The sequence below is a fragment of the Miniopterus schreibersii genome (genome assembly GCF_964146895.1).
Source record: "Miniopterus schreibersii genome assembly, chromosome: 3".
Lineage (NCBI taxonomy): Eukaryota > Metazoa > Chordata > Mammalia > Chiroptera > Miniopteridae > Miniopterus > Miniopterus schreibersii.
Window position 1 is genome coordinate 72,548,441 of NC_138103.1, and position 24,761 is coordinate 72,573,201.

Below are 24,761 nucleotides of genomic sequence, written 5' to 3' on the forward strand. Positions count from 1 at the left end.
GTTTTCAAGAAGATCACACAGAGATAAAGAGAACTACTACGAGAATCCATGTAAGGAGGTAAAAGGACACAGCAAAAAGTGGAAAACAAGGGATCTCTACCCGAAGATTCAAGAAAGAAAAGAGGATTCCAAACCTAGACTGGGAATGTTGATTGGCCCAAAAGGAAGCACAATATCTGACCAAGAGAAAATAAAGGGAAGGGGGAGACAGTGTGCTAAAAATATATACAGAAGAGACACATGGATGGTAGATACCTTCGAAGAGGATTCCTATGAGGAGGACCTGTAATTCTAGAAAGCAAAATGAATGCTGCCCTGAAAGTACTGGGGAGAAATAAATCACCAGGGGTAGCTGGGATACCAATAGAATTATTTCAAGCCACAGAGACCCAATCTGTCAAAATATTAACAAGAACATGTCAACAAATATGGAAAACAAAACAATGGCCCACAGACTGGAAACATTCAATATATACTTCAACCTTTAAGAAAGGAGATACCAAGGAGTGCAGTAACTACAGGACAATTGCTCTAATTTCCCACGCAAGTAAAGTGATGCTCAAGATGACGCAACAAAGGCTTCTACGTTATATAGAGCATGAAATGCCAGATGTTACAGCTGGATTCAGAAAAGGAAGAGGCACTCAACATCTAATTGTGAGCATTCGCTGGGTACTGGAGTGCTCCAAAGCATTTCAGAAGGTGAGTCTATGTTTTATAGACTACAGTAAAGCCTTTGGCTGTCTGGACCATGAAAAGCTATGGGTTACTCTGAAAGAGATGGGCATGCCTCAGCACTTAATTGTCCTGAGGTGCAACCTGTATTGTGGACAGAAACCCAGGGTCAGACAGAATACGGGAGAGACAATGGCTTCCTATAAGAAAAGGTGTCAGACAAGAGTGCATTTTATCTTCTTATCTGTACACAGAACATATATGAAAAAGTGGGCTAGACTCAAAGGAAGGAAGAGTAAAACTTGGTGGAAGAAATATAAATAATTTAAGATATGCAGATGACACTGTATTACTGGCAGAAAGTAGCAATGATTTGAAATGACTTCTGATGAAACTGAAAGAAGAAAGTGCCAAAGCAGAACTGCATTTGAATATCAAGAAGACAAAAATAAAAAGACGGAAATCATGACTATAGAAGAAATACACAATGAAGACATTGAAATTGTTAAAGATCTGCTTACCTTGGTTCAGTCTCTGATTCAAATGGAGACTGCAGCCAAAAAATCAAGAGAAGACTAGGACTTCTAAGCAATGGAAGAATTAGGAAAGATCACTGAGAGTAAAGATGTGTCTTTAGAGACGAAGGCTACGATTATCTATACTCTTGTGTTCCCAATTACCATGAATGAGTGTGAAAGTTGGACAGTGAAGAAGGCTGATAGGAAAAGAAATGATTTATTTGAAGTATGGTGTTGGAGGAGAGCTCTACAGATACTGCTAGAAAGGTAAACAAGCGAGTCCTAGAGCAAATTAACCCTGGAATATCACTGGAGGCAAAAATGACAAAACTGAAGTTATCCTATTTTGAGCACATCATAAGAAAGCAGGGTTCTTTGAAGGAGACCACACTGCGAGGAAAAATAGAAGGCAACAGGAAGAGGAAGACCCAGCATGAGATGGACCGACTCCATAAAAGAGCTATAGGCGCGAGTCCACAGGAGCCGAGCAGGGCCGTTGAGGACAGGACACTGCGGACATCACTCTTTCACAGGGGTGCCAGGAGTTGGAGCTGACTCAATGGAACATGGCACACACAAAGAGGACAATGAATTTACTTTATAGTCAATGTTCCTTTAAGGCCATTAAAAAAATTATCATAAGACCCTAGCGCAATAGCTCAGTTGGTTAGAGCATCATCCTGATACACCAAGGTCGCAGGTTCAATACTCAATCAGGGCACATACAAGAAGCAACCAATGAATGCATAAATAAGTCAAATGACAAATCGATGTTTTTCTCTCTCTCTCAAATCAATAAATTAAAAATTTAAGTGAAATAAAAAAATTTCTTATGCCACTAGGATACCACTATATATTTTATTCTATTGATGACTGCAGTATGATTTATGTGAAAAGGGGGCTAGGAAAGAAATGGGAGGGGGTATAGTATTTCATAATGCTTACAGCGGTTGCATTGAAGTGACTTGATTACAAATAATCTCCCCTCATTTCCTTATTTCCCTACTTTTGGAGTAAAGTTATATTTCAAAAACAAATAAGCTCTTGCTTCATAATTTTCTAAAAAACCTAATCATCCAAAGATCAACCATCTCTGCTTCAAATTATTCAACCCCCTTTCCACTCTCTCACCACCTCTACCTTGCTGTCTCCATTTTTGTCATTAATCTCCTCCTTTATTCTGCTGGGAGGAAAAGATATGAGACTAAAACTAGACAATATTCTGCCTATCCTGGGGCCTGATTTTCCTAAGACAGCCTGTGTGAAGGTGTGGCTGGGTCAGGGCCAGTGCACCGGGGCTCCTGGGAAAACAGCTAACTCGCAGGAAATCAGTGAACAGGGAAGGTTTAGGAATTAGGAAGGTTTAGGAACCTTCTGGAGGTCCAGGAATCATCCAGATCAACTTTAATTACCTAGATCAATCTGGACTTTCATTACCTCAAGAAACCTGGAATTGGCATTGATTATGTCAGAACCGAATCCCTTACCTCCCCCTTTAAAAAACAGTTATATCCTCGATACACCCGTATCTCTCAACCATGCCTCATTCTTGACATGTAACAGTCAAGTCCTCATGTATTTTCCTTCACCAGGTTCACGTTGCTACAACGCCAGCTGCTGTTTGGACAATAGTTTCTCAGCCACCAGTCTTCCTCCCCCCTTTAATCCTCCATGGTGATCTTTAAAATCAGACTCAATCCTGCCACTCCCCACCTCACCTCCACCCCAACCCAACACCATTCCACGGCTCCTTGTTTCCTTCAGGATAACATCCAAACTTCTCAGTACAGCATTCAAAGCCTTTCAGGATCTGGCCTCTGGCCTCACCTTTGCATCATCTCTCACTAGCTCCTGCACACTCACCGGCTTCACTCCATCACATCCAGCTATCTGAGTTACCCAACTGCAGTTTTACAGTCCACTTGGCAGAGATTATTGCCTCTATCTTGAATACCTTGACCCTTCCATCCGGGTTAAGTCACAGTTGTTGACAAAAAGAGTTTGCATTGCGCTGTAGCTTCGGTGTACAGCAGGAGGCCATTCATAGATACGCTTTTTGTATGCAGTGTTTCTGGGGGAATACACAAGAAACTGGCAGTAACTGTGGCCTTCGGAAGAGAACTGTGGAACCGTGATGTAAGGTTGGAAGAGAGACTTTCACTCTACACTTTTTTGTGCCTTTGGGATTCTGAGCCTTGTAAACATATCAACAATTTGACTAGAGCTAAAGCTGTGTCTGCTCTGCAGCCCAGCAATTCCACCCCTTGGCATAGAATCAAGGGAAATATGAGACCATTTGTTCAGCAAAAAACACGTACAAGAATATTCGTAGTAGCTTTTCTCATAATAGACAAAAACTGAACAGAGCAGAGAAGAGCTGGGGCGATGGGCCAGGTACAGAAACTCACCAGGGTGGAAAGCCCCAGGTGCCTAGGAAGGGGGCAACACTGGGAAAACAAGAACCTTGTCTCCAGGGTAACCTGTCTTCCCCTAGCAAATCGCTGGTCATGTGGTTTGGACCCCCTGGCATTTCATATCGCTGGTCCTGAGGCTTTAGCTCCTTGACCTTTTCCTCCCTAAAGATAACACCTAGGCCTCAGTTACATTTCAGTTCCAGGCCCAGAAAAGCAGCAAAACCATACAAGTGGCACCATGGCTGCCTCAGGACCAGCTACATTGACTAATGACCCCTGCCCTGGCACTGAACAATCTGTGGAGACCAAGGCCCTGAAAGAGCACATCTGGAAAACTGGTGAATATTCTATTGAGACCCTCCCGAGACCTCCCCTAAGATTCCCATCTCTAAGAGAGAGAGAAAGACTCTCAGGACAAAGGGCCCAGTGAGTGCTTCCCACCAGGGGAGGATACCCCTGGCCATCTCCTTCCCCCTTCTTCCCTTGGAGGGGACCCCACGAGACTCGCAACCAGGGGAGCAATGGGCTGCGGCAGCTTGTACTGGGCTCACCCCCTGAACCTGTCCCCACGCCCCCCTTTTCTCTGACTTCCCAGTGAGCCACAGCAGCCCAGCCTAGTCGCTCCTGTTGCATCTTCTATGCCCTTCCTTGTTTCACTGTCCTAAGAGAGTGTTTGCTGCAGCCAATAAGTTCTTGCTGGCTTTGCTGCACTTTGTCTCTTGATTGAAATCTTTCCTTCAAGAAGACAATAACCGAGGTCTCACTGTCTCGCCGGTAACAAAAACAATCCAAATGTCCATCAACAAGATAATGAACAAATAAACTGAAGTATATTTCTTTAATGGCGTACCACATAGCATTAAAAAAACCCAAACCTGATACACCTCTTAGGAACATAGTGTTGAGCTAAAGAATCCAACACAAAAGAGTAAATACCAGATGATTCTATTTCTTTCAAGTTCAAAATAGGCAAAATGAATCAATGGTGCTAGAAGTCAGAATAGTGATTAAGTCAGGCAAGGGTGAGGGCATGGAGGGCTGGGAGGTTGGCGGGGGAGGATGCTGCCTGGGAAGGGACACTTCTTGGTTAGGAGTGTTCTGTACCTTGATGTAGGTGGTGGTTAAATGAGTATATTCCTATGTAAAATATACACATGTAATGGATATATACTTAAGTAAAAAATAATTGAGCTTCACACTGGAGATTAGTATACTTCACTGTATATATGTTGATAAGATTTTTAAAAATTTTAAAAAGCATGACAAGTATATATTACCAATTTGAAAAAAGTAAATAAAATAATTTAAAAAAATTTCACCCATATGTTGTGATTTCTCCCCTTACATGGAAAAGTCAATGCGACTTCTAAGAGTCAATTAAAGAAAAAAAAAGAGCAATAGGAAAAATACTAAAGATTTCTTTAAAGAAAACATTTGAAGCAACTATTGTAAAAACAAAATTCTGATTAAATCAATTCTAAAACAAAAGCAGAATTTTCTATCATGACCCTAAGGCTTCAAAACTGCTGAAACTGTGCTTCAGCCCAGGGGCAAAATGGTTCCTTTACAAATTTATTAAACAACTTTTAGAGATGTAAGTGAATAAAATGGAACTTAGACTGACATTTTATCAGGAGACATCATGGTAATGGGGAGAGAGTTCAGTTTGTGGAAAAGTGGCAGCCAGACATGGAAGTGACAAGGGCAATATTGAGTAAATAAGGTTTATCTGGTCCATAGAGAGGTAGAACAATGGTGATCGCTGCAGGCAAAACAGAAAAACCAGGGAGGCAAGAGAAAGGACAGAAGACAAGGCGTCCAGAATATTTACAAGTGAATTTAAAAAGGTGTGTGAAACTGTAAAATAAGCTGCTTTAGAATATATCAGATGAGCTCAAGAACAAAAGAAGGGAGGGGGGAGAGCCACCCGAAGTGAAAGCAACATGTGCTGCTTCTTAAAAGGACCCAATTCAGGAGAGGTGGTCAGCAGGAGGTGTTTGGGTCAGCCCTCCCCACTAGCAAGTTTTAATTATTGAACATCTAATTTGTCAGGTTTTTCCCCCTCTTAATAAGTTTTTTCTTTTAAATTAAGAAGTAATAGAGCCTCATTATAGAAGATTTGGAAAATAAAATTTTAAGGAGGAAGAAACCAAGAAAATCACTCAAGGGATGACTGCTGTAGCATTTCGGTATAATTTTTAATAGGCAGCAAACAGCAAAACAAGAGCAGGCCAGAGGCTCTCCTGGGATCCAGACAAGGGTGGGCTTTTTTTGTTGTTTTTTTAAATATATCTTTATTGATTTCAGAGAGAAGAAGGGAGAGGGAGAGAGAGATAGAAACATCAATGATGAGTCATTGATCAGCTGCCTCCTACACGCCCCCCACTGGGGATTGAGCCCGCAACCCGGGCATGTGCCCTGACCAGGAATCTAACCTCCATCTCCTGGATCCTAGGTCGATGCTCAACAGCTGAGCCACGCCAGCCAGGCCCAAACAAGGTTTTTATTGGACATTTGTCATTTTTATTTTATAGGCACATTTTCCCTCCAGAAGCTCCAAGACGGCAGAGCTTCTGTGATGTTCACTGCTGTATCCCAGTGCCTGGCACTTTACAGACACTCCAGAAATATTTGTTGAATTAACTGTTTTTTTTCACATTTACTTATGAAGATTAGCTGCCACTTCTTATTTATTCCTTCATAATTAAAAAATTTTAAATCCTTTTCATGTTCCAATTTACAACTTTCCTTATTTATCAGAGCAATCTGCTTATTAAGTAAAAATGTCTACTGCAAACAAAAGCTTCATGATTCATATTAATGTCACACTGTACTTCCTCTGTGATGCCTCATGCATGCTCCCTGAATAGTTGCAGAAACGAGTCCTTCTGTTCCTTAGGTTAAGCCATTGCCCATATAACTTACCAAATGGAACTTGAAAACCAATTTAATATCTATGGTACTGCAGCTCATTTAAAAGACAAACAAACTAGGATTTCTTTCTTAAATTGGAATTGGGGAGACTCTTGAGCACAGCTCTGCCTTTTTTTGCCCCCTTCTTTCTCCAGTGCAAGCTCTCTCTGAAGCACTCCCGAGCCTTTCCCCATCTCCTTCCCCCAGGCATGTGTACCCTTGCTTTCTTTCTCCGAAGTTGCAAGGGTCCCTCTTTTGCCTCTGTAACTTTCTTTCTGAGCCCATGCAGCCCAGCTGGCTCACTTCTTCCACCTCTGTGACTTTCTACATAAACTTATTAAAAAAGTTTATATATATATATATATAAAATGTTTTTATTGATTTTTTAGATAGAGGGGAGAGGGAGAGAGAAACCTGGATGAGAGAAACATCAATTGGTTGCCTCATGCACATGCCCTGCTGGGGGTTGGAGCCATGTGCCCCCACTGGGAATCAAACCTGCAACCTCTCAGTGCATGGGACTACGCTCAACCAACTGAGCCACATCCTCCAGGGCTAAATAAACCTTTGCTTGTATTTGAATCTTGGCTCTGAATTCTTTCTTAGCCAAAACTCAAATCCTGAGGTTGCTGAACTGAGGTCCAATTGCTGGTAACATTCTGGTGCTGTTTAGCTGAGGCAGGATAGTAAGCAGCTGGGAAAAATTTTTGGCAAGTAGAATGAGGAAACTGAGACAGATAGTTGAACAAACTAGCCAAGCAGTTTACAGCCAGATACAGAGGGTCACCAGGGTGTAAAGCCCCCATTGCCTACCCATGGGCCAAACTGGCTCTGGACCTTGCCCCCAGAGTGGCCTTTCCTCCCATGCAGTTTAGATACCCGACCTTTCATTTCACTGACCATGTGGTTTAGAAACCCCTGACCTTTCCTCACCAGAGATAACATCTAGGCCTCAGTTGTATTTCAACTCCAAGGCCTAGAAAAGCAGCAAAATCAGGTGGACTATGCCAGGAGAAGCTGCAATGACTGGTGCTGATCAATCAGTGGAAACTATAACCCTGAAAGGACACATCTGGAAAAGCTGATGAATATTCTATTGAGATCCTTTCCTAAGAACTACCCTAAACTCCCAGCCCTTAAAACCCTCAAAACGAAGGACCCAGTGCATGCTCTTTCTCCTGGGAGCAGTCCCGCCCCTTTCCCTCCCCCCACAGGCGTGCACCTCCTAAACTCTAAGGGACCCTAGGAGACTTGCAACCAGGGCAGCAACAGGTAGTGGCAGCTCATCTCAGGCTAACCTTCTGAACCTGTCCCCAAGGCTCCCTTTTCTCTGACTCCAGTGAGCTTATAGCAGCCCCACATTAGCTCACTTCTATCACTGTGACGTTTATTTCTAGTGAGCCAGAGCAGCCTGGCCTAGGCTCTCTCCTATTGCTTCTTCTGTCCTAGGCCCTTCCTTATTTCTCTGTCCCCAGCTTTAATAAACATACTCTCAAAATTAAAAATAAATAAATAAATAAAAATAAATAAGATTGAAATTGGGAAACAAAATTTTTTCCCCCCAAATTCAGGACTTGCCTTTGAATAGCAAAAAATAATCAAGGAGATCTGAGGACGCTTAGAAGTCTGATGAAGGAGGTGAGAATAAGGAATATCCTTGCAGTATAAATTTTCAGGGTGGGCAGACGGAATTACTCAAGCTGAAATATAGCCTGAATTTCTAGTCAACATGCCCATTCTTGGGATTAAAACAGGACACTTGGAATCTTTCATAGGTAAGATGAAATCAGAGGTATCAGGGCCCATCAACCATTCCAAGGCAGCCAAGGCTTTGGGGGCTACAACACAGTTATTTGGGGGAGGGGGAACAACAATTTAGTCAAACAAAAGGGGGTTTATTGGCTCATCTAACTGAGAAGCCTAGAGGTGAAACTAAGCCAGGGGCTTACATGATGTCAGGGCTCTCTCTTCCAACATCGTTGTGATCAAATCTCAGCAGACAAACTGGTCCTGCTTGGGTCATGTACCCTTTGCTGGATCATTAACAGTAAACAGAGAATAAGGTGTTTTAGTTGGGAGGGCATGGGCAAGGCCTGGCCCACATACCATCCATATAAGGAGGGAGGTAAGGTCAAACTCACCCAAACCAAGTGAAGTGGATTCTCCTGATCCCTGTGCTACTGAATTACCCCCTTCCCCCTCCCCCAATTCACACATCCCCTCACCCTTTGTGTTCCAGGAAATGGCTCACAGCAAAGAACCTTACCCATGTGACTGAGATAAAACTCATGGTGACCGCTTGTTGGCTTATGACAACCAGACACAAACTCTAAATTTCCATTCTTTATCTTCTAAATAAGTAGCTGAATTGTTTGTTCCACTGACCAAGCTGAACAAAATGCCCTCTAACTTGGTTAAACTTCAGTCAAATTTTTCTTCTTCCCCCCACACTTGGTCCTGGAACTTGGCCTACGTTTGATTATAGGCGAACCTCTGAGATATTGTGAGATATTGCAGGTTCGCTTCAGGACCACAGTAGTAAGGTCAATAAAGCGAGCCGTAACCTTTGTGCTGGTGGAGGGTGTTGCCTTCAATCTGGGGGGGGGGGGGGGGGGGCAACAGCTGTGAAGTGCAATAGAGAGAGGTGCAATAAATCGAGGTACACCTATTTTAGAGCAGGAACCACCCCTCCTTAACCAGCCCTTCTTCGAATCAGCTGACCTCAGGGTAAACAGTCCCTGCTTAACTTGCTAACTCTGCCCACTCATGCCAGTCTGTAGGCTGTGCCTGGCTCTTCCCACCTTGTATTCTCCTTCTCGGCCTGACCTTTGAGACGCCTGCAGTTTATGGTTTGGTCTCCTTATTGCAACAGTCCTCACTCCTCACTGCAGCGTAATAAAATCTCTCCTTGCCTCAGTCTAGATTTGTTTTATATTTGACGTTGGCCAGACAGAACAATAGATGTCTCCCACAATCCTCTGCTATCCAGACTGACGGGTTCTAAGGGGATGAAAATTAATTGTACCCCTCCTTCCCATTCTCAGTTTGGAATCAATTGAGAAGTAGAAATAGAAGCCAAAATCAGGAAGATCAAAGCGCAAAATGTGAGTTTCATTGATGGATGAATGGATAACAAAATGTGGTATATACGTATATTTGAATATTATTCATCCTTAAAGGAAATTTTGGCACATGCCACAGTATGGGTAAAAATTGAGGATATTTGCTAAGTGAAATAAGCCAATCATAAAAAGACAAGTATTGTATGATTGCACTTATCTGAACTATTACGGTAATCAGATTCACAGAAACATAAAGTACAGTGGTAGCTGCCAGTGTTATAGGCAGTTAGAAAGATACAAGCAGAGCAAGAAGCATGGAACAGGTACCGGAGGTCACCAGGGAGGAAAGCCCTGGGTGCCTACCTAGGGGCAAAACTGGGAAAATAAGTACCTCGCCCTAGCATATCGCTGGTCATGTGGTTTAGAACCCCTGACCCTAAAGATAGCATCTTTCCTCCCTAAAGATAACATCTAGGCCTCAGTTGGATTTCAGCTCCAGGCCCAGAAAAGCAGCAAAACCAGACAAGTGACCCCATAGCTGCCTCAGGACCAGCTGCATTGACTAATGACCCTCTGGCCTGGAGTCGACTGATCAGTGGAGACCAAGACCCTGAGCACACATGGAAAGATGAAGAATATTCTGTTGAGACCCACCCCTAAGACTCCCACCTGCAAGAGAGAGATAAAGACTCTTAGGACAGCCCAGCCAGGTGTGGTTCAGTGGTTGAGCATCAACCAGACCGTGGTTCGATTCCCGGTCAGGGCACATGACCGGGTTGCAGGCTCCATCCCTAGTTGGGGGCGTACAGGGGGCAGCCGATCAATGATGACTCTCGCGTCACTGATGTTTCCATTTCTTTCTCTCCCTTTCCCTTCCTCTCTCTGAAATAAAGGTATATTTAAAAAAAAAAAAGACTCTTAGGACAAAGGACCTAGTGCAGCTCTTCTCCAGGGGTGCACGCCTATACCATTCCTTTCCCCATCTCCTTTCCCTACAGGCATGTATCCCCTAAACTCTAAAGGACCCCTTGAGACCTGCAACCAGGGGAACAATGGGCAGTGGCAGCTTGTCCTGGGCTAACCCCCTGAACCTGTCCCCATGGCTCCCTTTTTTCTGACTTCCCAGTGAGCCACAGCAGCCCAGCGATCTCTCCTGTTGCTTCCTCTATGCCCTTCCGTTTCACCGTGCTGAGTGTGTGGTACTGTTTTTAATCGTGATCCGAGGATATTTTTTCCATTGCTTTTTCAGAGAGAGAGAGAGAGAGAGAGAGACACCAATGTGAGAGAGACACATGGATTGGCTGCCTCTCTCATGTGCCCTGACCAGGGCTGGGGATCGAGCCTGCAACCGAGGTACATGCCCTCGGCCCGAATCGAACCTGGGACCTTACAGTTCGAGGGCCAACGCTCTAACCACTGAGCCAAATCAGTTAGGGCCTAAGTGTGTTTTTGCTGTGGCCAATAAATTATTGCTTGCTTGGCTGCACTTTGTCTCTTGATTTAACTCTTTCCTTCAGAAGACATGAACCAAGGTCTCATCACCTTGCCAGTAAGCCCAGGGGCTGAAGGAAGGGTCAAATAAGCAGTTGTTGATTAATGGGTAGAGAGCTTCAGTTTTGCGAGAAGAAAAAGTCCTGGAGATCATTTGCACAACAATATGAATATAATTAAAACTAAATTGTATACTTAGATGTGCCCTGGTCAGGATTTGAAATCTTTTGGTGTATGGGACCATGCTCTAGACAACTGAGCCACCCAGCCAGGGCAGTCAGTTTCACTACTAATAAAGTTGGTTGGAGAATGTGACAGATCACTCATCAAAATGGCTTACTAATACTTCACTGGATTAAAAAAAATTCCTTCAAACTTCAGTCCCTCTTGCAGGATAGGGCCCACTCATAAGCTCACCACAAGGTAAGTTCTTAAGGACAGGCCCCTCGGAAGGAAAGAAGGGCCGAGTAACACATTAGCAGTTCCTTCTTTCAATATCACCACAGAAGGGGCTTTTTCGCAAGAAGAGAGCGACCCGGGGAAAGCGGCTGAGCTACCCCCTGCCCCACTGTCCTTCTAGGGAGTGGACAGGTTTGAGGGTATAAGCATTTACTCCTAACTGGTCTGTTAAAAAACAAAAACAAAAAATGCATTAGAACAGCGATTTTCAACCTGTAGGCTGCAATTTAAAAAACATCCAATACCTGACTATTTAAGTAAGGGGCACTGACCTCTTTTCTCTTAGATTGTCAAATAAAAAAATGACAACAGCCAACACAACAATAGCCGTCTGGTGTGAATGCTCTGTCTTGAACCATAAATGTATAGGTCATATAATAGAGTTGCATCTTATTGGTAACAACGCATAATAAGGTTGCATCTGATTGGTTAATTCTTGGTACCAGAAATCCTTTTATATACAAGTATAGGCACTGGATTTTTAAAAAAAGTCACTTTGAAGAAAAAAGGGTAGGTAATTACTATTATTTTTTGTAAATCAAAAAAATTTTGTAAATCAATGAAAATTATACCTTTTTTTGGTCAGATCAGCAAAAAATATAATACATTTTTTGGCATGCCACAGAACTTTACAGCTTACTAATTTTTATGTGCCATGAGATGAAAATGTTGAAAAATCACTGCATTAGTGCAGACTGGTAAAGAATAGGAAAAACTGAGACATCTTTCAGTTTTGTTCTTGGAATAATTCTTATTCAACACAGTGCTGGAAGTCCTAGCCACAGCAATCAGACAAGAAGAAAACATAAAAGGCATCCACATTGGAAAAGAGGAAACGAAACTGTCATTATTTGCAGATGACATGATATTGTACATAGAAAACCCTAAAGACTCCACCAAGAAACTACTAGATTTAATAAATGAATTCAGCAAGGTAGCAGGATACAAAATTAATACCCAGAAAACAATGGCATTTTTATATACCAGTAATGAATTCTCAGAAAGAGAAACTAAAAAAAATCCCATTTACCATTGTAACTAAAAAATAAGATGCCTAGGAATAAACTTAACCAAAGATGTAAAAGACCTATACTCAGAAAACTACAGGACACTGAAAAAAGAAATAGAGGAAGATATAAACCAATGGAAAGATATACCACGTTCACAGATTGGAAGAATTAACATCATTAAAATGTCCATATTACCTAAAGCAATCTATAAATTCAATGCAATCCCTATTAAAATACCAACAGCATATTTCACAGATCTAGAACAAACACTTCAAAAATTTATATGGAACCAAAAAAGACCCTGAATAGCCATGGTAATCTTTACAAAGAAGAACAAAGTTGGAGGGATCACAATACCAGATATCAAGTTATACTACAAAGCCACTGTAATCTGAACAGCCTGGTACTGACACAAGAACATACATATAGATCAGTGGAACAGAACAGAGAACCCAGAAATAGACCCACGCCATTATGGTCAGTTAATATTTGATAAAGCAGGCAAGAACATACAATGGAGTAAAGACAGTCTCTTTAATAAATGGTGCTGGGAAAATTGGACAGGTACATGCAAAAAAGTGAAACTAGACCACCAACTTACTCCATACACCAAAATAAACTCGAAATGGATAAAAGACTTAAATGTAAGACATGAAACAATAAAAATCCTACAGGAAAACATAGGCAGCAAAGTCTCAGACATCTCTCGTAGCAATGTGTTTGCTGATACATCTCCTAGGGCAAGAGAAACAAGGGAGAAAATAAACAAATGGGACTGCATCAAAATAAAAAGCTTCTGCACAGCAAAAGAAACCATCAACAAAACAAAAAGGGGGCCCACTGTATGGGAGAACATATTTGCCAATGACACATCTGATAAAGGGTTAATATCCAAAATATATAAGGAACTCATACAACTTAACAAAAGGAAGACAGACAATCCAACTAAAAAATGGGCAAAGGACCTAAATAGATAATTCTCCAAAGAGGACATTCAGATGGCCAAGAGACATATGAAAAAATGCTCAACATCACTAATCATCAGAGATGCAAATTAAACCACAGTGAGGTATCACTTCACACCTGTCAGAATGGCTCCATCACCAAATCAACAGACAACAAGTGCCGACAAGGGTGTGGAGAAAAGGGGAGCCTCGTGCACTGCTGGTGGGAATGCAGCCTGGTGCAGCCACTGTGGAAAGCAGTATGGAGGTTCCTCAAAAGATTAAAAATAACCTGCCATTTGACCCAGTGACGCCACTTCTAGGAATATATCCTAAGGAACCCCAAATACCAATTACAAAGAACTTCTGCACCTCTATGTTCATAGCAGCACAATTTATAACAGCTAAGATCTGGAAACAGCACAAGTGCCCATCAGTAGACGAATGGATAAAAAAGCTGTGGGACATTTACACTGTGGAATACTATGCAGCCGTAAAAAAGAAGGATCTCTTATCCGTTGGGACAACATGGAGGGAACTAGAAAGTATTATACTAAGTGAAATAAGCCAGCCAGAGAAAAACAAGTACCACATGATCTCACTTATATGTGGAATGCAATGAACGAAATAAACTGATGAACAAAATGGATCCAGAGACATAGAAGCATGGAACAGACTGAGGGATCTCAGAGGGAAGGTGGGGAGGGGGAAGTGGTGGGGAGAGATTAATCAAAGAATTTATATGTTTATAAGCATAACCCATGGACACAGGCATTGGTATGGGGAAGGGCTGGGGATAGGGTAGATGCAGGGTGGAGGGGATCAATGGGGGTAAAAAGGGGACATCTGTAATATTTTTGACAATAAAGATAAAAAAAATTTTTAAAAAGGATACCTGGATTTGGAGTAATCTTTCTCTTTTCTCAAAACAATTTTATTGGTATGTGTTTTTTAAAATATAATTTTGCTAACATTGGAAGTACCACATTTATTATAATTTGACAGACTCAATTTATTAGGTGGCTGAAGGGGGAAAATAAAAGGGGTTATTAATGTACAGTTCACATTTCATAATTATCTTAACTATTTTCTAGTTTCTTGTCATGTACGGTTCATTAATACTATCACTGAAGCTAAACAGTTTCAAATGCTTTTAATTGATATTAATGCCAAAACAAGAGGGTAATTTTGCACTGTAAAGCACACACCTGACATATATTCTCATTTGAAAAAAAAATTACCCTCTTGGGCACAAAAAATTCAAAATCAAATACAAGTAGATCAGATATATTTGACTAAATACACATTTTTAAAAACTGTGTAATTCAATTCACTATAGTACTGGGATATCCCTATTTTTCCAGCATCTCTATGGAAAAGCAGAGCAGATTTCATTTTTCTAGGTTACCAGATGAGAAAACAGAAGCGTATTTTGTTAAATTATGTGCTTGGGATCATATACCCAGGGAGTGAAACAGTTGAATTTAAAACTTATTCTTTCCTCTTTGTGTTTTGCAAAGAGAGTATGTTTGAAATTACTTCTAATTTGTTGTTAAAGGATTATCTTTTAAAGTTGCACTTATTTGCAATCAAATTTTAAAGAGAAAAAACTTATTCACGCTGAATGTAAATTATACCTCAATTTAAAAATGTAAAGAACATAAAACAAGGTTGGGGAAAAAATTCCTCTGAGAACTTCAGCCACATAAGTGAGTACACTCAGAAACGGCTGCGCTAGGACACTTTGGAAACTATAGAGTAAAACACTTTGCATCTTTAAAAGAAAAGATGGATACTGTAATGTAAAAAAAAAAAAGTATATCCGCTATCAACCCAATGCACATTTGGTTTGAATAATTTCTACATCCTCAGAGACATTCTCTCTCTAAGGAATTAAGCCATTTAGGAAATTACTCCCTAGAACTTGTAGTAAGAAGTGAAATGGCCTTATCACATTTGCTCTGAGGGGAAAATGGTGTGCTTTAGATAAAACATTACAGTGACCAAAATACCTCCCATCTGTCAACTTTATATTCCTCTCATTTAGTTTCACATCATGCACTTTGGCAGGATTCATGGGAGAAAAGCAGACAAGAGCCTATTTTTACCACTGTTGAAAGGATGCCAACTTGGCAGGGGGGCGGGACAGTGGGCACTCTCACACGCAGCCAGTGTATGAATTGGCCCAGCCTTTCTGGAAGATAAGCTGGCAATACAGAGGATATCAACAATTTAAATATGCATATCCTTTGGCCCAGAAATTCAACTTCTGGGAATTAATTCCAGTAAACGAATTGGACAAATACGTAAGGACATACATAAAGGGCCTCCATAAAGCATTGCTTACAATGAGGGCGAGTTGGAAACCACCTAAATCTTATATCGCGAGTGGACTGATTAAATACATTATTGTATATCTGTACTTTTTTTTTACACTTTAACTAGTTAAATTTTATTTTTCAAACTGGATCACTGCCCTTTAAGTTAATCAGAGCCTGGGTTCTAAAAATGAAAAAAACTAGAGTTAGCTTAGTTTATTTCTATGGCCCTTCTAAGTGGTCTTCCCAACTGCCCCTCTCCCCAGTCCACTTAGCTCCCTTGTTTACTTTTTTATTTTATTTTTATTTTTCAATTACAGCTGGCATTCAGTATTATTTTATATTAGTTTCAGGGGTACAGCATAGTGGTGAGACAACTATATATTTTACAAAGTGATCCCTGATTTTTCAAGTACCCACCTGGCACCATACATAATTACTACAATATTATTAACTATATTCCCTATGCTGTATTTTACATTCCTGTGACTATTTTGTAACTACCAATTTGTACTTCTTAATCCCTTCACCTTTTTCACCCAGTCCCCGAGTCCCTCTCCCCTCAGGCAGTATGGTGTATCTATTCAGTGGCGTATTTTGTGGTGAATTAGAACAACCATATATACAATGGTCCCTCAGTATCCAGGGGATTGGTTCCAGGATCTCCTGCAGACCCAAAATCCTTGGATGCTCAAGTCCCCTATATCAAAAATGGTGTAGTATTTGCATATAACTTACCATATACTTCGACATTTCCAGATTACTTATAATGTCTAATATAATGTAAATGTCATGTAAATAGCTGTTATATTTTGGAAATACTGACAAGAAAAAAGTCTGTACATGTTCAAGGCAGATGAAACCATCATAGGCCTAACTACTTGGTACAGGTCTGCAAGGCGTAACTTTTTTTTTCCCCTCAAATATTTTTGATCCACAGTTGGTTGAATCTACAGAAGTGAAAACTTCAGATAAGGAGGGACAACTGTACTTGTGTTTATTGCTAAGGAAAGGTTATAAAATAGCATGTACAGTTTGGGTTGTAGAAAGTTTTCTACATGCATAGGAAAAAGCCTGGAAGGATGTATAGCAAAATAATGTTGTTACCCATGGGTTGTGCAGTTTCAAGTGATTTTTAGCTTTTTATTTTTTAAATGTTTTTTGAAACTATACCATAAGCATGTATCACTTAAGTCATGAAATATATGTATTCTGGCTTGAAAAATTAAAACATACCACTTTAAACACAATTGTTTCAGGGGAAAATATTTGTAAATCATGTATGTAATAAGGGGTTAGTATCCAGAATATATAAAGAACCACAACTCAACAACAAAAACACAAATAACCCAATTAAAAAATGGACAGAGTGCTCAGTTCGGCAGCACGTATACTAGAATTGGAATGATACACAGAAGATTAGCATGGCCCCTGCCCAAGGATAACACGAGAATTCGTGGAGCATTCTGTGTGTTCTTTTAAAAGGACAAAGAACTTGAATATACATTTCTCCAAAGAAGATATGTAAATGAATGGTAAGCACATAAAAAGACATTCAACATCACTAATCATCAGAGAAATGCAAATTAAACCTATAATGAGATACCACTACACGCCCGTTAGGATGGCTATTATTAAAAAATCCCATACAAAATAAGTGTTGGCAAAAATATGAAGAAATTGGAACCATTGCACATTGATGGTGGGCGTGCCACTGTGGGAAACAATACGGTAGTTCCTCAAAAAATCAAACATAGAATTACTACATGATCTAACAATTCCACTTCCAGGTACATACCCGCAAGAACTGAAAGCAGGGACTTGAGCATGCATAGCAGTATTAATCACAACAGCCAAAAGGTAGAAACCACCCAAATGGTCACTGACAAAATGAATGGATAAACAAGGTGTGAGATATATATATAATTCAGTCTTAAAAGGGAAGGAAATTCTGATACATGCGACAACATGGATGAACTTTGAGGACATTACGCTAAGTAAAATAAGCCAGGCACAAAAAGACCAATACTGTGTGATTCCACTCCCATGAGCTGTACAGCGAGGTCAACTTCATAGAGACAGAAAGCAGAATGCTGGCTGCCAGGGGTGGGGGTGTGAAATGAGAGGTGCTGTTTAATGGCTATAGCGGTGATGGGTGCACAGCAATGCGAATGTCCTTAACACCACTGAACTGTACACTTAAAAATGGTTAAAATGGTAAAGTTTATGTTTATGCTTTATTTTACCACAGTAAAAAAACCCCCACCAAAACCAAATTCGTTTTCTGTATAGTGGTATCTATTTCTATCACGACTAAGACAGACCCGACTTGTCAGAAAAATATCTACAGACTCATATATATGTCAGTTCATTTATCTCACCCGTGGCCTGGCCGACCATGGGAGGTGTAAGTGACATTAATCCAAATAATAGGAACTGAGGTTATCCCCTCCACTGCCCTCCATCCAATTAGGTTATTTATATGGGGCCCTTATTTCTGCAGAGCAGACAGGCACCGGAGGGACGTGGGGGGATCGTGGGGTGCTGACCTGCAGACGTTTCCTCCAGGCGTGCCAGCTGTCAGCCCACCTGAAACAGTTGCGCTTGGTAAGAAGCGGTCACAGCCCTCAGGTTTTCAGAAACAGCCTGGCTCTTACCCAGTTCTTATCTTTATCAGGGACTGAGCTAGTGGAGGCCACAGCTGTTGTGACCCCAGTCTGTGCCACTCTCTCAGCATTTTCAACCACCTGGGCGAACGGCCTCAAAAGGAACATGCACCCCTCTCTTCAGCCTCAGGGTACGTTTCTGTGGTTTTCCGGGACCCTCTCCTCAGGGGTGGGAGTAGCTGGCGGGGAGCTCCGGGTCCCGCGTCCCCTCTGCTGTTTCTCTCAGTGCCCCGGTGGGACAGCGTGCTTGGGGCGGGACGGGCTGGGGTGGAGCACTGACGTCGGGGAGGTCCAGGTGACGACACGCCTGGGCCGCTGCTGGGGCAGGAGGGGCTGCAGCCTCTGCTCAGTCGGACCAGGTCATTCAGCAGTTGCCGGATTCTCTGCGAAGAGCTCAGGGGTGCCGTGCGGAACCCAGCGAGGGCAGAGGTTAGGGGAGGTGACGTGCCTCATAACAAGATGAGACTCTGGAATCACACACCCCTGGGTTTGAATTATACTACTGCTTTGCAAATGCTGAGACCTTAAGCAAATTGTTAGTTTGAAAAAATTCCCTTTATCGTTACGATGCACATACAGTATAAGGCACCTTCTTAAATGTATATGTCAATGAGTTTTAACAAATTTATACACCTGTGTCATCATACACATAATCGATATAGAACATGTTCCTTGTACCCGTCCCAGTCAATTCCCTCCACTCACCAGCCCACGGCAACCACTGACCTGCTTTCTGACACTTTTCATTAATTTATTAATCTTTAATCAACTTATTGAGCAACTACTACACGTCAGGCATAGTTCTGGGTGCTGGGATGTAGTAGTGAGTAAGACAGACAAAAATAAGACAGACAAAAATAGCTACCATCATGTAGAGGGAAACAGAAAGCAAACAATATATGAGGAAATACATGTTGGGTCACATGGTGATAACTGGACAAAAAAAGGGGAAGTGACGGGCAGAACCAGGGTGGGCATGGGGCACATGGGGCCCTTTTCAGCAGGGTAGTCAGGGGTCACATCACTGGCAAGGTGGCGCTTACGCAGACATCTGCTGGAGAGCGGGCGCGCGCCATATGGGGAGCAGGGTAAGACAGCGCCAGGGGGAAACAGCAAGTGCAATGGCCCGGTGGTGAGTGTGGCTGGGATGTTTGAAAAACTGCAGAGAATGCACTGGGGTTGGTAAAGGGACAAGGTGGAAAAAGAACAGAGGAGTAAAGAGGTCCAGGTAGGATAAGGCCTTATAGCCACTACAAAAACTGACTTTTAATCTTAGTATGACAGGGAGCCCTTGCAGGGTTTTGAGCAAAGGTGTGGCGTCACTCGACGTGTTTAAAAGGATCAGTCTGGCTGCTGTGCTGGGAAGTGACTGTGGGGGCCAAGTTCAGAATTAAAGTGTCTATATAGTAAATTTCAATAAATTTTATCTATTGAGAGGTTATTGATTTTGTAGTACAAGTAAGGCTATGACCTCTTTTTGTTTCCTTCTTTGTTTCTGTATAGTGCCAATACAGATTTACTCATTTACTTAAATATTTGGGGGCATGGCTAGACTAGGTGCTGGGAAATAAAAGTTGAGTTAAAAAATGTAAGATGCTGCAAATTCATAGAAACAGAAAGTAAAATGGTATCAGGGATGGGAGAGAGGAGAAAAGAGGAAATTGCTGTTGAATGGGCACAGGGCAGAGAGTTTCAGTTTTACAAGATGAAAAAGTTCTGGAAAACTGCTGCACAACAGTGCAAATATACTTTACTGAACTGGACACTTAAAAATGGTTAAGATGGTAAATTTTATGTTAGAAGGTGTTTTTTTTACCACAATCAAAAATCTTTAATAGCAAAAAAAGTATATGACTATTGTAGGGAAAATAAACAAATTAAGAAGAGACATATTAGGTAGAAATAAGTACTTATGATGAAAAAAATAATGATAATGTGCTATAACTTAAAAATTAAGACTAGTAAAAAAAAGTATGAGCCTACTTATAAAAAGACATATTTAGGTATCTGCCTCCTGACTGGACTGTACTCACAAGCAATATGCCAAATAATATGATAAAGTCTTACTTCTCTTATCCCTTAGGAAGTGCAATCAACTATATAGTTTAGGAAATAATGCCATTTTTTGCCCTAAAAATAGATATGTACATATATGCATGCATATAATATACACATATATACCATACATACATACGTACACATGCTTGTCTGTGTATATATATGTGTCTGTATGTGCACATGCCACAGTAAACAGAGAAATGTCTGGTTGCTCACCCAGCATCCAGGTAATAAGATGTAATTTGAGGTGACTTTCATTTTTTTACTTTTCTGTATCGTTTGGATTATTTAAATAATAAGAATGGAATATTTTCCCTAAGAGAATAAAGCTATTTTAAAAATTAAAATTAAAACTCAACAATACAGTTCTGCTGTGTGAGTTGATGAATGGGAAGGGCTTAGAACATAGTAATTGCTAAATAAGTCTTGGCTGCTATTATTTGCTTGTGACTATGTGGCAGGCTCTGCTCTAAGTATTTGACATGTATTTTCTCCCTTGGTCCTTACAGGTACTGCAGATACTGAGACACAGACAGGTTATGCCAAAGGTCACACAGTCAAGTAAGGACACCATATTTTACAGACCAATGCGTTTTAACACCTTTAACATACACGGCTATTTGAAATGCCTTGGTCCCGTACTCATATGCAAAGACGCATTGCTGAGGATATTCTCAACTGACACGATAAATATGTAACTGCTTTATATGATTCCAAGACTTATAAACTCTCATAAGGTTTCTGGAAGTATTGCTATAAAGTAAATGGGTTAAATAACTATACATTCTTAGACATACATAATTTGCCCTGGCCAGTTTGGCTCAGTGGTTAGAGCGTCGACTCAAGGCCCGAAGGGCCCCGGGTTGGATTCCAGACAAGGGCACGCACCTCGATTGCAGGCTCGATCCCTGGCCCCGTCCCGCACGAGAACCGGAGGCAACCAATCTGTGTGTCTCTCTCACATCGATCTCTCTCTCTCTCCCCTTTCCACTCTCTGAAAAAAAAATGGAAAAAATGTCCTGCAGCGAGGATACAAAAAAAGACATACATAAAATATACGATGAACTAAAATTTGTACTTCAAACTCCATAGCAAAATTATTAATAATGGTACCTGCTTACCCTTGAGTAACAATTTATAGTTTACAAAGCATGCTCACACACACTGGCTCATGCGGATCTCCAAAGCCACCGGGTGAAGTCAAAAGGCAGGGCAGGCTTTCATCCCTCCGTTCACAGCTGAGGAAGCTGGATCACATGTGTGCTTCAGTGAGAATGTCTTTGGCCACAAGTTACAAAAGCCCCACTCTAACTGATTCAAACAATACAGAAATAGCCCTGGCCAGGTGGCTCAGTTGGTTGGAGTGTCATCCTGATATACCAAAGGTTGTGGGTTCAATCTTCGGTCAGGGCACATACAAGAAGCAACAGCACATAAGTAAGTGTAACAACAAATCAATGTCTCTCTCTCCCATCCTCTTTCTAAAATCAATAAATATAACTTCAAAGAAACGATATAGAAACATTGGCTCACTTACTAGACGCCCAGAGGTCTTCGGGGTTGACATAACCTAGCTGCAGTGACTCTACCTCTCTGTCACTCTCCTGGCTCTGTCCCACCGGCGCTGGCTTCATCTTCAGCCTGACGCAGCTCTGGGCCTCACAGCTGTACACAAGAACACCAGAGGAGGAGACCATTTCTTTCTGTAGCTTTATCTGGAGAACTAGAAAACCAAGCTGTCCTCAGAGGCCTTAGCAAACTTCTCCCCACTTATCACTGGCCCAGATTAATTCCTATGCCCCTTCCTAAATCAATTATTAGCAAGGGGCATGGAATTACCCTTGGATGACTCAAGGTACTTGGTGAAAATCTGGACTTTGTTAGGAAGGAAGAAAAAGATGATGATAACGGTTGAGTACCACAGCCTGGGAGGGAGCAGCCAGGAGTCTAACCCCACCCATCGAGGTTAAGCCCTGAGGCAAGAGCATCTCTCAGGCCAAGCTAGTGGGACTCCAGGCCCCTAAATCTCAGACTTTTCATAGAACAATCACAACTGATTCAGGTTTTCATTAGATTAGGATGCTCATTTTTGGCTTTCATGGGGACACCCAGGGGACATTCTTAAACAAAAAGTTTGCATGCGGGAATTCCCTCTGACTGGGTTTTGTAAGATTGAAATTAGATGGACTGGTAAAAATTTGCTTTGAAAGCCACATTCCAACAAATTCCTTAGAAATACAGTATTATTCTTTTTTTAAATTATAAAATATTTCAAGCAACGAAAACCAAGCTTTAGAAAATCTTAACACTGCTTTTGACTTGTGGAGGCTTAGGTGCAACTTTCTTGGGTCCTCCTGAACCTAGGTTCATCCGACACCAGCAGTCCCCGCCACGCCACCAAAGTTTGACCCCAATGAGATCAAAGTCATATACCTGAAGGTGCACTGGTGGGGAAGTCGGTGCCAGGGCTGCTCTGGTCCTCAATATCGGCTCCCTGGGTCTGTCTCCAAAAGATTGGTGATGACATCCCCAAAGCAACCAGTGATTGGAAGGGTCTGAGGATTACAGTGAAACTGACCACTCAGGACAGACAGGCCCAGACTGAGGTAGTGCCTTCTGCCTCTGCCCTGATCATCAAGGCCCTTAAAGAACCACCACGAGACAGAAAGAAGCAGAAAAACATTAACCACAGTGGAAATACCACTTTTGATGAGATTGTCAACACTGCCTGACAGATACGGCACTGATCTTTAGCTAGAGAACCCTTTGGAACCAGAGAGAGATCCTGGGGACTGCCCAGGCTGTGGGCTGCAATGTTGATGGCCGCCACCCTTATGACATCAACAGTGGTGCAGTGGGAGGCCCGGCTAGTTAGGAGCCACAAAGGAAAATATTATTTCACAACCAAAAAAAGATTGCAGCTATAGTTGAAGACCCCTGAGTATCTCTCCCGGATCGCATCTCCAGTCGCCCTCACCACAGTCCTGAGTATGGTATCCATTTTCCTGTGGGTATTTTTATACTTTTAATAATTGTATAGATCCAAGACACATAGCATCATTTTGAATACACACACACTTACATAAATGGTAACCTGAATGTATCTTTCTGCAATGGCAATTTCTGCTCAGCATTGCTCGAGTGGTACCTGTATTGACACATGTAGCTTGAGTTCACCCAACCTAATTGCAATACAGCCCATTACTTAAATATACCCCAATGCATTAAGCACTTTTGTTTTCCTTCACTGTTTTACTACTCCAGACAAAACTTCTGTGAACATTCTAGTAGCTATCCAGTACATGCAGAAGTGTGCGCCTGGTGGTGCCTCCCTTAGTGTGGACTTACTGGCTGTATTCATCTTCAACCTTAATAGATAGTCAGATTGCTGCCCATCGGATGGCTGTGAAAGGAAACTGTATTGCTGGTTTCAGAAGTGAAATTTTTTTCTCATGTATTTTCTATGTATTTGAAACTCTTCAGTTTCATAAACGTGTCCTATTTTCTATACTGAAAACTTTCCTTTATCATGGAAAACTGTAGTGGCTATTATGAGTCTCTTCATCTTGATATATCTTATTTAGGTAGCCTGTTTTGTCCTTTGAAGTATCTGTTTTACTATTTATTAGAGAGAAATGACAATGAGAGAAAAGAAATAAACATAGATACACAGACACTGGTTGAGATACATTTTTTCTTTGACTAAGTATATAATGTGATCTGAATTTTTTATTTTGTATGGGAATTGGAATGTATCCCCCTTCCTTCTTACTGGAAAAGTCCCAAGATCAAAGATTTAAGAATAGCATTGATAACTAGTTTAATTATTTGGCAAGCCTGGGCTTGCACCTGGAGTCGAGAGATGCGCTGCTCAATGATGCCACTTCAGCATCTCCAAGCACCACTCTATTTTTATACTGTGTCTACCTAAGAGATTCAGCTGCACTTGGATATGCTTACAGCAACCTCCCCAAAGAGTTTCTGTGGGAACAAGTCGAGTCAGTAAATCAAAACTTACACCCTATTGACCTAGGAAATACAAAGTCAACACGATAAACAAACATGAGATCATATTTCCATTTTGTTTGGGGACAAGGGGAACATTTAATCCGGAGCAGAGGGAGGGAGAGGCAGGCACAAATACAGCGCATGCCAACTGAGGCGGGACTGCTTTCTCTTACAGTTTGCTTTGCAAAATCCAGATGGGAAAGGCATAGACATGAATTTTTCTCA

At 41.5% G+C, this 24,761-nt stretch overlaps 1 pseudogene across 1 annotated transcript; it reads left to right on the plus strand.

Moving 5' to 3' along the window:
* Positions 1 to 564: 564 nt before the first annotated feature.
* On the plus strand, positions 565 to 23,403 carry LOC308554932 (large ribosomal subunit protein uL11 pseudogene; annotated as a pseudogene). The gene is made up of 2 exons: positions 565 to 702; positions 22,893 to 23,403. The product of its transcript is annotated as a large ribosomal subunit protein uL11 pseudogene (transcript).
* The last annotated feature ends 1,358 nt before the right edge of the window (positions 23,404 to 24,761 follow it).